We start from the raw sequence: 10,385 nt of genomic DNA, 5'->3' as shown, positions 1-10,385 counted from the left end.
TGAGGGGAGAAAAGGAACAATGTAAAATTTCCAGGTGTCAAAAATAACTTGTTCCTGTGTTTTTCATGTAGATACTGAGTATCAGTCAAATCATTATATTTAGATTCCATTGTCTGTAATTAAAAGTAATGTAGCAAATTTATTTTAAAATGTCAATTGTTAATACCTTCTCAGTCAAACTTGTTATTGGTATGTATAAAAATTCCATTTCAAACTGGCCTCCATTCAGGGATTCTCTTGTGAAACAGACACCCAGAGAAAAAAACAAATAGTGCCACAACCAAAGAATGGCTAAAGTCTGATTGACGTGTTTTAAGATACCTGAGTGGGGGAACCCTAACTTCTCAGGATTTCTTAATCCCAGTAAAGTTGATCCGGAAATTACTCAAGCATTTTATCAGGAATCATAATTACTTCATGGAAGGAGCCATAAATTACATCATAAAAAAAAAATTCTGCCACGGACAGGTTTGGACAGTTTTCTTTCTCATACTATTAACAACGCATTGGAAATTAAATCCTTTGCAACTATTTACAGTTAAATTTTAAAAATCAAATGTCAACTTAAACATGTGCAAGGGTGGTACGTTTTTCAATCTTCCTTTAGTGGCACACCAACAACTTGTTGGAAGACCCCCGGTGCTCTCAGCACTTCTCTGGACTTGATTGAAAGCTCCAAGGTGAATGGGGGGATAGTAGGGGCCGAAGATACACTCTCTCCTCCAGGACCCAGCAGGGCTTTTAAAATGAGTCTTTCTGTCCTGCACCGAAGAAGCAGGTAATTGGGTAATAATAATTGTAGTAATTATTCATTCAAGGACCAAAAAAGTAAATAAATAAAGCCTTAGTGTCACAGAAATTCACTTAAATGCATAGACTTTTGCTGCAGAAAACTATGAGAGGCTAATCAATTTAAAACGTACTATTTTTGTTGAAAATGTGTTGAAAATTCTCCTTTTGTTTTGGTTTTCATTAAAAAAGAAACTGCAGCTTTTTGCCCACTTTATCCTGCATGTCATTTGTCTGTCTGTCCTGCATTGCATGCTCCTGTACCATCCTTAATATACGCTGCTAAAATATCTGAACCCACATCTATAATGAAAAACTTGTCCCAAAGTAATGAGGCCCTGTTCTTTTCTTCCCTCTTTGCCCTCAAAGAGAAGAACTCTCTCTGACTTGGCTTTAATTACATACTCTTACAGTTCTTCCGTGGACCCAGTGACTGTCACAAACCCTGAAGGGCCTGAGAGTTTTCCCTACCTGCAAGTTAACAAGTCAGCCTGCCACCATTTTATGTATGCTGGTTGAAAACACGAGATTTCTGGGTCAGAGACAAAGGACTCACTGAAATTGCATCTGCCAGAGTATCAACATTTTTTGAGCCAGGTCCCCAAGTCTTAGTTCCCACAGGACAACGGGAAGAGGATCAGCCGACACCTGCACACACACTGGGTTATGATACAGGAGAGGAGTTTAAGAGTTTAGGAAACTCAAATCTTTTATAATGAGCAGTAAGCATGTTTGCCCTTTGCTGTGGAAGAAGACACCATGTCAGTCTTTCAAGGCTGTAAACAAATCTGTGCTTTGCTCTGGAGGAAGACTTTATCTTCCAAGACTGTTCACTATACACCATGGAAAGAGAGTCTGAAACAAAGAGCAGTTAGTACCTTGCAACAAGAGCAGAAACATGAGAAGCCCATGGCAAATTGTCTCCCAGCAGTGGCACCGAACAAGTCTACCCCTTGCATGTCAGGCCCCTGGATGCAAAGAGAACAAAATATACCCCTGTAGGCTTAGCTCCTCGAAGCTGAATGTTCTAGCCACAATTCTCAGCCCTACACCATCCTAGTTCCTCCATTTGGACACACCTATGTTTCAACATCCCTTTCAAAGGATTACACCAAATATGATCATGGTTCCTTAGCTAAGAGCTGACTCGATAACCTCGAGTCCCCTCTTTTCATCTACCTGCTGTCCATGGACAACTGGATATTTACTATCATCTCAACACACCCACCAAACCTAAGTTGTCATGTACTCCCAAGACTAGGTCTTTCCCTAGCTTCCCCTTTTCCATCAGCGGTATCATCATTTCCCCGGTTTTCCAAGCTAAACCCTTGGGCACATCATCCTCACTCAAAGCTCTTGGAACTGGTTGATGAATGGCTCCAGCAAACATTTGCGGAGCCCCACTCTGAGCACAGGTGTGGGACTGGGCTTTAGGTGGTAGGGATGATTAAGACCCAGTCTTTAGCCTGGTAACTCATTCTAGTGCCTTCCCTGGTTTTTGTTTATTAAATATTTTCAAGTCCCACTGAATGGGCCCCTTGTTTTCTGTCATCTTCTTTAGCATCAATCAGGAGTAATTTGCTATTTATATTATTAAATGTCTTTCAGAATGAGTTGCTCAGGGGCAGGTTCCCACGGACGAAGTATAAGCATTTCTCTCTCTAGCCAAGCCTTGGACCTTTTTGTTTGAAACAGCTGGCTCCGATACGTTGTAGTTATGGATTTTTCTCTGTGTTGTCTGTTTTTCCAAAGTTCTGAGCCCACTTCATCTCACAGCCCTGCAGGCGGGTGGGAGCAGACACTGCAAAGACTGTGAGTAAAATTCAGCAGCAAGTAGACCAGGGGCCTTTGATCTTCCCTCCCAAGGGGAACGTCATCTCCTATGTCCATGTGGAACTCCTCAGCTGGGGGACAGAAGAAAGAAAAAGAGGAATAAAATATTTATAGGAAAAGGATTTCTCACAAGCAAGCATTTGTTCTAAAAGCTTTTAGAAACATAATTATTTTCCTCCTCCTTGGGCTTTTCTGTTTTTAATATGAAACACTTTCAAGTCCCCTGCTTCGATTTCCAGGAAGCAATAATCCATTTTGCCTTGCGGGGAGTTTAGGAAAGAAACTAGGTTTTAGAAGCAAAAATATTTCCATTGAAATTGCCACATGGAACTCTTGCTGCTTCTTTAATGTCTTGCATAATAAGGGCCCTGTTCCCAAGGGCAGGGTGGACCAGTATTCCTCGGCCATGGACTGTAAGCGTCTCTGTCCTATTTGAGACACTGCTGGACTACTGGCCTCACTTAAACCCTCACCTATCCAGTGACTGTCTCATCCAAAGGGGAAACCTATGAACCAGCACCAACCACCGAATAGAAATAAACTGTGAGTCCCAAATGTAAGCCACAGATGTGATTTTTCATTTTCTAGGAGTCACATTAAAAATTAAATTAACACATGAAATTAATTTTACTATATTTTATTTAACTCATTATGTCATGTCAACATGTAATCAATATAAAGATTATTTGGAGTAGTTTTCATTCTATTTTTTTTCCTTTTTTTTTTTTTTTTAATATAGGAAGTCTTTGAAATCAGTGTGGAACTGAAATTTGGAGCACATCTTAGTTCAAACCAGCCACATTTCAAGTGCCCAATAGCCACATGCGGCGGGCGGCTACCACGTCAGACAGCGTAGCTCTAGACTCTTTTTCTTGATATTTTAGAGCTCACAGACAAACAATATGCCTGTAAAATAAATGCCTTCCTCTGCCTGACCCCATCCCCTTATCTTCCCATGCTAATTGAGTTGCTAAGGCTGGAAAGCATCTTTCTCTTCAATTCCCTCAACTCTTTTCCAGACTTACCCAAAAGAGTTCTTACTTTTGAAACATAGGTTACCAGTTTAAAGGAGGAACTAGATTGCATTGTGTTCAATGAAAGTATTGCAAACCTTGTCAGTGGGTGTCAAATGCCTGATATCAGAAGATCTGTATTCGAATCCCAGCGTGCTAAAAGTATGACTTGAGGGGCCAGCCCAGTGGCTCAGGCGGTTAGAGCTCCAATGCTCCTAACTCCGAAGGCTGCTAGTTCGATTCCCACATGGGCCAGTGGGCTCTCAACCACAAGGCTGCCAGTTCAATTCCTCGAGTCCCGCAAGGGATGGTGGGCTGCGCCCCCTGTAACTAGCAACGGCAACTGGACCTGGAGCTGAGCTGCACCCTCCACAACTAAGACTGAAAGGACAACCACTTGAAGCTGAATGGCACCCTCCACAACTAAGATTGAAAGGACAACAATTTAACTTGGAAAAAAGTCCTGGAAGTACACACTGTTCCCCAATAAAGTCCTGTTCCCCTTCCCCAATAAAATCTTTAAAAAAAAAAAAAAAAGTAAAGCATTCCACCTTTTTGAATCTTAGGTTTCTCCCTAGTTAAACAGAGTGTACCGTTTGTCCTACCAAGTCCTACCAGCCTCCTGGGATAGTGGTGTGAAGGACATCAAAATGGTGAATGCCAAAAGGTTGTGGTGCCACATAAAATGGAAAAATCACATTATTTATTATTCCAAACCATTAAAAGCTGTGCAACCACAGAAAATAATAACCCACAATATCTACCCACACAGAGTAAGGATTTAAATTAAGAAGCTAAATCAAGGAAGCAAATTCCTATAATTACCCACAATGTCAACAATTTTTTAATTCATTACCAAACCTTGAGTTTTTGTATTTTTTACTGAGAGAGAGAGAGAGAGAGAGAGAGAGAGAGAGAGAGAGAGAGAGAGAGAGAGAGAATGATAAATGACCCCCAGGATAATAATCCATTGTGGTCCTTGGAGCCAGGTCACATCACGAGAAATCATCGTAATGCCTAGCTATAAACTTAGTGAGGATCTTGACAATGACACTGCAGAGAACATTGCATGTGGACCTTATTTGCAAAGACCAATAATTTGAGACGTCTACAGAGTGTTCCTGCAATATCTCTACCTCACAACTACCTGGTTATTTCCTTGCCCTGATAGCTTTTCGATTAGTAACATTAGCTTCTAACATTCCCTTTGACACCACTTAAAACTTACCTTCTCATTGTTTTCTTTAAAATGAGATCTGTGTGCAGGGAGATATGTTGTCTTCATTCTTAAATTGTTCTCTCCCAAGCGTTACTTAAAAACAAAATTCCAATTTTGGGCTTTTCCCACTTGCCTTCACTAATTACTTCTTATATCATGTTCCACCCAGTGGTACCACAACTAATTCAAGTTCAAACAAAACTTAGTCACTGTTTCATCACACTCATCTCCTATTCCTGGGGAAGCCATGTACACTCCACAAAGATGGAAACCAAGAGGGGTCTTGAGCCTCATGAGGCCACAGTCATCACCGTGATCCGATCACGTGACCAAATGTGGCCATGTCCAGGTGCATAGAGCGTGTTCTCACACCAAAGTCCACACTCACCATTGTGTGGTGCACGGAAATAAACAAAGACCAACCAAATGAGAACAAGCAACGGCCATTTATTCAGAGTTTGCTATATATAGCAAAGGAGCCAGCCACCTCACATCACTTGCATTTGGCAGACACTCAAAGGCAGGCAGAGGAGAGGGAAAGCTTTGCAGTGGAAAAAAACGAAAGTTTCAGGTGTGCTCCACTTGGGGGCTGTTGGGCTGGGGAAGCCATAGGAGGGCCAACTAGCTTCCTACATGATTGACTGGGGAGCACATTTGGCTCTCTCTGGTTGGTCCTAAGTTGGAAGTAGGGACAAAACTCAGGGAAGCTGTCGGTTGTTAATCAAATCCTGGCCCTCCAAGGCTGATAGATTCAGAGGTTATTGTTGGGCTTCCTGGATTATTACTAGAGATAAAGGTCTGACTTCCTACCGTCTGGTTTATAGAGAGCAGACTAACTTTCTGGGCTGGTTACTGTAGATAAGGGGTTGGTTTTCTGAGCTGGTTGCTGTGGATTGCAGATCAGAGTTCAATTTTTATATATGGTCTTGCCCTTGTCCGTTTGTATATTCAGTCTGTCAGGTGCAAAACAGAGCCAGTGAGGATGGCAGGAGCCTAGAAGGGATCAACATGCGTGATCAGGAAGTTATCAAATGACGTCACCAGAGCTATGCAACGCCCTGGCAGCCAGCCAGCCATTTGTTAATGACACCCTCTGAGTCCTTCTCACCCACTTCACAGTCACATGGCTTAGTGACACTTTTCAGTCTCTACCACGTTATCTGAGAGCGTGCCTCAAGTGCACCTGTAATCCTACGAATGTCATTGAGAACATCGCTGTGAGAAGCTGGAATGCAGGACTTCAGTTACACGTCTGCAGGACTGATGATGCAACCGGTTACCCCAAGGAGGTACCCAAAGCTTTCTGAGATAAAGGACTAAGAAGCATCTTCTTGTGTTCCAGTAATTCTAAAATGCTTTACCATAGTTTTTTTTTGTTTTTTTTGTTTTGTTTTTGAAGTGCATCTACTGCCAACCACCCCAAGGTGGCTTTAGGACAGCATAGTGGCTGGGCTTTAAGTCAGACTAGGGATCCAATGCTTGCTCTGATAATAATTTTTAAAAACACATGCTAAAACTGTCTTCCATTTACTTGCCCGACACTCTGATAAGTGCTTTAGGTGACTTGTCTTATATAACCTGTCACAGCAGCCCTGTGAGGTAGGTATCATTGTTGAATCAAGGTGTGAGTTTCTAGAAGCCACACGTGCCCTTTCCTACATCAACACTTCAAGCTTTGTTTCGTCATCACAACCCCTCTCTCATTCTTACCGTCCCCTCTGTATCCCTCTCATCAGAACCTTGTGATGACGTGGGGCCCACCCAGACAATCTAGGGTGGTTCTCTCATTTCAAGATCATTATTTTAAATACATCTGCAAAGTCTATGTTACCACGTAAGGTGACATTCACAGGTTCCAGCGTTTAGGACATGGACATCTTTGGGGTGGCACATATTCAGCCTACCACAATAGATAAAGAAACTGAGGTTCAGAGAGGCAGATTTATTTTCACAAAGCCTCATAGCTGCTAGTAGTGGAGCTGAGGTTTGAGTTTTCCAGCTACAGAGACTTCTCTTTCTGAGTCCACCAGCAATGCCCTTGAGGCCAAACTCAGCACCTGTCACCGTGTTGTGTGTGCAAAGTCTGACGTTCACCTCTGCTCTTCCCCAGGCATGTTAGTCCTCATTGCTATCAGCCAGCATGGTCAGCTTCCAGCCATCCGCACATCTTTATCCAGAAGCTCTAGTGTTCAGGGAGACCATTATCTATGGAGACAAGGTCTGGTGGCCAGAGATGCCCCTCTTCAAAACTCAGTCTTCACTTCCACAGCCACAGCCCAGCAGTTTTCTTTGGTTTCATTTCATCTTGCTTCCTCTGCCGTCTTCCAGGTACCACCTCACTCCCTCTCTGGACCCTTTAAAATTCTTTCTTAGCTCTGTCCTCGAAGCATATGTCTTCCTTTCTCCATTTCTTCCTTATAATAAGCCAAGGGTTGGGAAAAATATCTAGTTTAGCCAATAGTTGTTTCCAGGAGACGTGATTAAAGCAGCACGTGAATAGTCAGGGTGCTGCGGAGTGGAGGACCCATTCTGGGCGCCATGCAGCACAGCACATTGCCAGGCTGAGTCCCGTTGGCAGAAGGGCCACCTGGAGAGGAGGAAGACGTTCTTGGCACCGCCACTAAGGCCTCACCTTTTGCCCCACCTCAACCCTCCCTCTTGACTATAGGAAAACTCAGGGGGCCCTTGCACAGCCATAGAGGGCAGAATTACAAAAGAGAACAGAATACCACTGTTGAGTTTGCTAACTCTCTGACTTTCTGGGCTCTGGCCCTTACCTGCCCCGACCTGTGGTATTTGATGGCTGTTCCATGCTCCATGCTATTTGGTCTCTGGTCTTCTGTGTCCTTACAGGTTGGTTTGCTTCTTATCATGCAATTCACCTGAAACACGGGCCAGAACTTCTTCCACTGCCCCACTTCTCAGTGTCTGTTCAATAAAATCACATCCATGGGGGACACTGGCCTTTCATGGTGTCTTCTTCAACAAGTCAAGGCCCCAGAGTTGGAAAAACACAACCCACTGTGCCAAGAGGAGACGCTCCACTGCTTTCTTTTGTATTTCCTTATTGCACGTGAGTGGGCAAGGGCTGGGAAGAACATAAGGAGAGGTATTCATTAGAACGAGGAAATTAATGAAGGCCACACTGAGCCCAGATTCTTTCTTTTATCTTCTCTCTACACCATGGTTCGGTTAACTGTTGGAATAATTGCAAATCAATTTCATTTAATTAATAACAAAACAATTGCCCAGAATTCCCTTTGATCTCCATATGGACAAATTGTGTACAAGGGAGCCTAGCAAGGACGGTGGCTCTCAGAGGACGTGTCTGGGCCCTTTCTCTGGGGAGACCTTTTTCAAGAGTCCCAAGTTCTGAATTCCCCAACTTTCATGCTCTATGGCTCTTTGTATTTGATTTCTGCAACGAGTAAGGCTTCAGTCTCCCACAGGCCGTGAATTCTGGGCCCACTGAGATTTTGCATGAGGCACTGCATAAATCCTGGACACGGTGGAGGGGGGAAGACAATTTTTGTCTGTTTTGGCTCTACATGAAGCTAAGTATCTACGAAGACTGTTCAGGACACACATGTTAGGTCAGCCTGTACCACTGTCCTCTCCCCCGAGTCTGACCAATGTGGTTGACTGCCTTTGGATGTGAAATGATGGGTCCTGTGACTCCTGGGCAGAGCTGACCTGTCGGCCTTCTCCTGTAATTGATTCCGCTGTTCCAAGTGTCTTTAGGAGCATAATAATACTGCTAGCCCAATCCAGGACAGGGAATAAATAGAGCAATGTTTCTTGGTCTCCAAAAATCAATCCAGAGTTCCTTTCTCTTGTGAAATTCACAGGTCACTAAAAAGAGGAAAATATTTGGACACAATTGATTATTCAGTGTTGAGCATCTCCAAAAAGGATCAGTGTTTTTCTTGTTCCAGACCATCATTATATTATTTTACTTGCAAAAGTCAAAGACATATTTGATATAGGAAGTTCCTTTCAAAAATCAAAATTAAAATAAAGGACGTCCCCCAAAATTCCAAAATGGCCAAAATCATATAGTCTCCTAAACCCCTGGATATCCTTGGACAAGTCATTAAACCTTTCTGGGTCTCAGCTTCTAAAAATCCAGTACAAATGAAGGCCTGGGCTTTTATCCCTGAGGCATCACTGTGACTTCCTGTGATAACAGAAATGGTCTATATCTGCATTGTCCTATATATGGTCTATAATGTGCATTTGAAATGGGACTAGTGTGACTGAGGAACTAAATTTTAAATTTTATTTAACCTGATTTAATGTAAACGTAAATAGCCACATGTGACCAGTGGTTATGTACTAGGCAGGGAAGGGGTATTTTCTGACATCAGGAAAATGAAAAGCAAGTCGGAGGTTCATGTCCAAGGACTGAGGTGACCAAGGTCTATAATTAGCCAACCACGGAGAGGACTCTCCTGCTAAAAGCATGCTCTCAAGCACTTTCTGCTGGGTGAGCAAGGGACAGCTGCAGGGTCTAGGAAAGCCCAGGCCTGCTTCATGGTTAGCAAGACCCCTGAGACTCGAAAGGAGAAAGGAGAGAGGAAGTGGGCGAGCACTTTCCAGTCACAACTCAGTACCTGCACGGCAGCAGCAGAGAAAGAAAGAACAGAGCCACCTTTTCACGACCGCTTTGGCCTTCCTGGATGTTCTGGGTTTCTGGAGAGAAAGCGGGAACTGAGTCCAGTTAGATAAGAGACCTGGCTCCCCACCGCCAATCAATCAGAAAGCTTTTAAGATAGGAGTCTATGAAATATGTATTAAATACAAAAAAAAAAAGATCGAATGAAGTGAAGTTTGAACTTAGAAGCACTCCTGAGGGCCAGAGTCCAGGTTCTCACAACATAAAACCTGCATTAAAACCTCATTCCATGTTGGACTCAAATCCATCTTTCTAAGTGATCACTGAGGTCCCATCAAGATACTTCCTCGTTTTCTGGTGGGGGAGGGGGTCTGAAATGTGGTACTTTTCTACTCTCCCTAAGAGCTAATTTTCTTTCTGAAAGAAACAAAAGCAACAAAACACTCATTTGTGCCATTGTGTTTTGCACAATCCCTCGCCTTTCTTTAAATTGCCACATTAAAAACTCTTTTTATGGCCCTGTGGAGTGAGGTGACTATGTTTAATATAACCTTCTGGGTTTTAGTTTCATGCAGACCAACAAAGAATATGGTAACATGTAATTCCATACTGCCCAAAGTACTTCTAACAGTTTGAGTTTCAATTAAAATGTTTGTTTACTTATCTGCTAATCTCATTATTTTTTCTAAATTTGCTCTCAGTAAGTGAGAGTTCAGAACCTGAAGTTCAGCCATTTCTGAAATATGACCAAAATGGAAACCTGGAGAGAGAGAGAGAGAGACAGAGAGAGAAAGAGAAAGAGAGAGAGAGAGAGAGAGAGAGAGAGAGAGAGAGAGAGAGCTATTCAAATGGGGAAAAGAAATACATAAACCCCCAAATGAAAGACTTGGAGTGTCCATTAACTTTCTCCTAACAG

General features: G+C 42.9%; 1 long non-coding RNA gene across 1 annotated transcript in view; it reads right to left on the bottom strand.

The window, feature by feature from the left end:
• Positions 1-5,285: 5,285 nt before the first annotated feature.
• The window catches only part of LOC109446218 (uncharacterized), a 41,903-nt gene continuing 36,803 nt past the window's right edge, over positions 5,286-10,385 (bottom strand). The window contains exons 5-7 of the long non-coding RNA XR_016021188.1: positions 9,468-9,546; positions 7,632-8,706; positions 5,286-7,441 (exon numbers count right to left, since the gene is read on the bottom strand). This is a non-coding gene — a long non-coding RNA (uncharacterized LOC109446218). The remainder of the gene's footprint in view (positions 7,442-7,631; positions 8,707-9,467; positions 9,547-10,385) is intronic.

The sequence above is a fragment of the Rhinolophus sinicus genome, chromosome 4 (genome assembly GCF_057876585.1).
Source record: "Rhinolophus sinicus isolate RSI-liver-muscle chromosome 4, RSI-T2T, whole genome shotgun sequence".
NCBI classification, from domain to species: Eukaryota; Metazoa; Chordata; class Mammalia; order Chiroptera; family Rhinolophidae; genus Rhinolophus; species Rhinolophus sinicus.
This window is presented reverse-complemented; position numbering and strand designations above follow the sequence as displayed.